This window comes from Suricata suricatta, chromosome 8 (assembly GCF_006229205.1).
Source record: "Suricata suricatta isolate VVHF042 chromosome 8, meerkat_22Aug2017_6uvM2_HiC, whole genome shotgun sequence".
NCBI lineage: Eukaryota > Metazoa > Chordata > Mammalia > Carnivora > Herpestidae > Suricata > Suricata suricatta.
The window spans coordinates 102,129,729-102,135,343 of record NC_043707.1 but is presented as its reverse complement, the minus strand read 5'-3'; the positions used below and the strand labels follow the sequence as shown (position 1 = coordinate 102,135,343).

Below are 5,615 nucleotides of genomic sequence, written 5' to 3'. Positions count from 1 at the left end.
AGGGTTCTGGATAAGAATCATGTTCTACCAATAGAATATACACAAATGAGATATAGAAGGTGAAAATTAGTTGGATGGCTTCAACTGTAGTTATGGTCTGTTGCTGCTAGAAAGCAAGTTTTGTAAACATGCAGCTTTCTGCAAAGGCATCCCAGTGTCCAAAGATAAGAATTAACAGTCATGCTTCTCGTTTACTCCAATTGTATTTGCAAAGCCATGCCTATTAAGATGGTTTGATTCAAGGAGCTGTTGCCAAAAAAAATTGAAATATTTTCAGTTTCCTGCGAGGAAAGAAACAACGGTCATAGCAATGCTTCTTCATCTGAATTCATACTTTGTAATCTCCTTCCTGTTTGCTGTGTTAGATTCTCATTTACTATCTTGGATGGAAGAGACTGTTGTGGCAGCAGCTTCTATATTTTTAAGTTTTATCGCTTCTCGGCCTTTTGGCTAAGATCAAGTGTAGTATATTTTTAAGTTTTTATTTAAATTCCAGTTAGTTAACGTACAGGGTAATATTATTTTCAGGTGTACAACACTTCCATGTATCACCCTGGGCTCATCACAAGTGCACTGTAGTAATTATCATCACCTGTTTAACCCCCCCCCCCACCTGCCTTCTGTAACCATCAGTTTGTTTTCTGTAGTTAAGAGTCTGTTAAGAGTATACATTAGGGGCACCTGGATGGCTCAGTTGGTTAAGTCTCCGACTTCAGCTCAGGTCAGGATCTCACGGTTCATGGGTTCAAGACCTGCACTGGGCTCTGTGCCGACAGCTGGGAGCCTGGAGCCTGCTATGGATACTGTGTCTCCCTCTCTTCCCTCCCCTGCTCATGATCTGTCTATCTCTGTTTCTCAAAAATAAATAAACATTAAAAAATTTAAGGTTATGCATTACATGTGCATACCATTATGCATATGAATGTGCATTTGAGATTATCTAGTCTGAGAACAGAAAGAAAAAAGAATAAGCAAAAATGAATATGGTCTCCAAAACCTGTGAAACACCTTCAGACATATTGACATATGCATAAGGTGAGTCCCGGAAGAAAGGGCAGAGAAAGGTCAGAAAGTCTATTTGAATAAATAATGGCCAAAATCTTTCCAAATTTGAGAGGGAAAAACTGTAAAACCTCACTAGGCAAGTAGCATAATAGAATCCAAAAGAAGGGAAATAATAAAGATTAGAGCAGAAATCATTGATATAGATAGAAACAAACAAAAGACCCAGTAAAACATCCATGAAACTATAGCTGGTTTTTTGAAAAAGTAAACAAAATTGATAACCCCCTAGCCAGACTTCTCAAAGAGAAAAGAGGACCCAAATACACAAAATGACAAATGAAGGAGTAGAGATCACAACCAACACCATAGAAATGTAAACAATTATAAGAGAATACTGTGAAACATTAAATGCCAACAAACTGGGCAATCTGGAAGAAACTGACAGATTCCTAGACACTCACACACTACCAAAACTCAAACAGGAAAAAATTTGAACAGGCCCATAACCATCAAATAAATTAAATCAGTTATCAAAAATCTATAAAAGTTTTGGGCCAGATGGCTCGCAGGGAAATTCTATCAGATATTGAAGGGAGAGTTAATACCTATTCTTTGCAAATTGTTCCAAAAAACAGAAATGGAAGGGAAGCTTCCAAATTCATTCTATGAAGCCAGCATTACCTTGATTCCAAAACCAGACAAAAGTCCCCACTACAAACCAGAATTACAGGTTAATATCCCTGATGAACATGGATGTAAAAATTCTCAACAAGATACTAGCAAATCAAATCTAACAGTACATTAAAATAATTATTCACCATGATCAAGTGGGGTTTACTCCTGGGCTGCAGGAGTGGTTTAATATCCACAAATCAATCAACAGGTACACCACAATAATTAAAAAAAAAGATAGGGGTACCTGGGTAGCTCAGCTGGTTAAGTGTCCGACTTTGGCTCAGGTCATAATCTTGTGGTTCACGAGTTCAAGCTTCATATCAGACTCTGTGCTGACAGCTCAGAGCCTGGAGCCTGCTTCAGATTCTGTGTCTCCCTCTCTCTCTGCCCCTCCCCTGCTCATTCCCACTCTGTTTCTTTCTCTCTCAAAGATGAATAAACATCAAAAAAATTTTAAGGATAAGAACCACAGGATCCTTGCAACAGATACAGATAAAGCATTTGACAAAACACAGCATCCTATTTTGATTAAAACTCCCAAGAAACTAGGGATAGAAGAAACCTACTTCAACATCATAAAGGTCATATACAAAAGGCCTCCCAGCTAATATCATCCTCAATGGGGAAAAACTGAGAGCTTTCCCCCTGATGTCAGGAACACTACAGGTATGTCCACTCTCATCACTGTTGTTCATGGTACTAGAAGTCCTAGCCTCAGCAATAAGACAACAACAACAAGTAAAAGGCATCCAAATTGGCAAAGAACAAGTCAAACTTTCACTCCTTGCAGATGACATGATACTATACATGGAAAATCCAAAAGACTCCACCAAAAACCCACTAAAGCTGATACATGAATTCAGCAAAGTTGCACAATATAAAATCAACATATGGAAATCAGTTGCATTTCTTTACACCAATAATGAAGCAGCAGAAAGAGAAATGAAGGAATCTACCCCAACTAAATTGCACCAAGAACCATAAAATACCTAGGAATAAACCTCACTAAAGAGATCAAAGACCTATATGCTAAAAACTGTAGAGAGTTTATGAAAGACATTGAAGACACAAAGACAGAAAAACATTCCATGCTCATGGATTGGAAGAACAAATATTGTTAAAATGTCAATTTTCTTTCTGCACAGTGAAGGAACAGTCACCAAAACTAATATGCAACTGATGGAATGGGAGAAGATATTTGCAAATGACATTGGATAAAGGGTTAGTATAAAAAAATCTATAAAGAACATATTAAACTCAACATACAAAAAGCAAATAATCCAGTGAAGTAATGGGTAGGAAACATGAATAGACCCTTTTCCAAAGAAGACATCCAGATGGCTAACAGACCCATGAAAGGATGCTCAACATCACTCATCATCAGGGAAATACACATCAAAACCACAAAGAGATACCACTTCACACTTGTCAGAGTGGCTAAAATTCACAACTCAGGAAACAGATGTTGGCAAGGATATGGAGGAAGAGAAACATTTTTACACTGTTGATGGGAATGCAAACTGGTGCAGCCACTATGGAAGACAGTATGGAGGTTCCCCAAAAAATTAAAGATAGAACTACTGTACGAGCCAGTAATTGCACTACTAGGAATTTATCTACAGATACAAAAATGCTGATTCAAAGGGGCATATGCACCTTAATGTTTATAGAGGCATTATTAACAATAGCTAAATTATGAAAAGAGCCCAATTGTCCATCAACTGTTGAATGGATTAAGAAGATGTGGTACACGCACACACGCGCGCGCGCACACACACACGCGCGCGCGCACACGCGCGCACTGGAATACTACTCGGCTATCAAAAAGAATGAAATCTTTCTATTTTCAGCAATGTGGATGGACCAGAGTGTATTATGCTAAGCGAAAATTAAGTCAGTCAGAGAAAGACAAATATCATATGATTTCACTCATATGTGGAATTTAAGAAACAACAGATAAACATAGGGGAAGGGAAGGAAAAATAGGATAAAAACAGAGAGAGGTAAATCATGAGACTCTTAAATACAGAGAACAAACTGAGGGTTGTTGGAGGGTAGTTGGGTGGGAAGATGGTCTAAATAGGTGTTGGGCATTAAGGAGGGTACTTGTTGGGATGAGCACTGGGCGTTATATATAAGGATGTATCACAGGTTTCTACTGCTAAAACCAATATGACAGTGTATGTTAATTAACTTGAATTTAAATAAATAAATTTTTTAAAAAAGAAAAAAATGACCTTAGATGTTTTTAGGAAAATCAATCAGAGACATTTCACACTTCCTATTTTCCACAGCTAGTTTTTCACTGCACTTTTACCCTTTTCTAGCTTCCTTGGATAGCCCCCCCTTTTTTATGCTTATTTTTGAGAGAGAGAGCACGAGCGGGGGAGGGCAGAGAGAGAGTGAGATGTAGAATCTGAAACAGCTCCAAGCTCTGAGCTGTCAGCACAGAGCCTGATGCGGAGCTTGAACCCACAAACCGTGAGAACACGACCTAAGCCGAAGTCGGACACTCAACCAACTGAGCCCCCAGGTGTCCCTCTGGCTGCTTTCTTAAATTTCAATACATTCCGGCTGTGCACCTTTGGCTGTTTTTAAAAATTCTCCCCACCCACTCATCAAATTTTCTCCTAAATTTTTCCTTTAGAACACTCCTTTAAATTGGTTATATTAGATATTTCATCAATGTAACCATTATTACTACAGCTATGGTGAACTCAAATTGCACCAGACTTAAATATTATTAACAATTATATATAGTTAACTATAAATATTTTTATTAACTATACCAATTTCCATCTACTATGCAAAAGGCTTTATTTTTAAATAATTTTGTTCTGCAATTTTGGTCATTTTTTCTGTTAAAGACTATCACAATTTGCTCAGGCTGCTAAAACAAAGTATCAGATATAAGTGCGTTAAACAACAGACATTTATTTCCCCAGAATTATAAAGCCTGGAATTTCAAAATCAGGATGTTAGTGGAAAACTCTTCCTGGAGTGCAGAAAACCACCATCTGGCTGTGTCCTTACATATGGAGAGATAGAGTAAGCTCTCTGATGTCTCTTCTTAGAAGGACACAATTCCCATCATTAGGGCTCCATTTCATGATATCATCTAAACTTAACTACCCTCCAATGGCCCCATCTCTAAATACCTTCACATTGGAACTAAGACTTTAACATATGAATTGGAGGAGAGGAGTGGACACAATTCAGTTCATAGCAAAAAACCTGGTCTTTATATAAATTTAACTTATGCTAGGTAATGGGATGCCACTTCGATGTTATTCTTAATCTTGGCAGTAAAGATGGAGCAAGAGATCATGAAAAAACATATCATTAATTTGTAAAGTATAAAAGATCAAATTAATGTCCCTGTTACCAACTTTGAATATCATTTCATTATTTAATATTCTCTTTGAAAATATGTTTACAAATAATAAAAAACTTTGATACTAAAATGTAATAATTTGAACATTTGATATGCACAATTAGTATTATTATAACAAATGAAAATTTGGCTGTAATTTTGTCATATACAATGACATATCAAATACTTCTCCTTTCTAGTTCTCAAATTCCCATGTTAATATGTTAACCATGGCACCATCTTGTGGATATTTGGTCAAATAGCTGAGCTGTGCAAACATTTAGATGGAAACACTGAAAATGAGTGTATCTTTAAAAAAAGGAATTTTTAAAACAAAATGTTGGCATTTCCTCGGTCTCTTTTTTCCTTTTTTTTCTTTTATATTTCGGACCTAATTTTTATTTTATTTTATTTTATTTTATTTTATTTTTTAATATTTTATTGTCAAATTGATTTCCATACAACACCCAGTGCTCTTCCCCACAAGTGCCCTCCACCATCACCACCACCTCTCTCCCCCCCCCCCCCCCCCCCCCCCCCCCCCCCCCCCCCCCCCCCCCCC

The 5,615-nt window shown here is 37.2% G+C and overlaps 1 pseudogene; it reads left to right on the top strand.

Annotated features, from left to right (window-relative positions):
- The first annotated feature begins 430 nt into the window (after positions 1 to 430).
- Positions 431 to 591, top strand: LOC115300458 (annotated as a pseudogene).
- Positions 592 to 5,615: the final 5,024 nt, after the last annotated feature.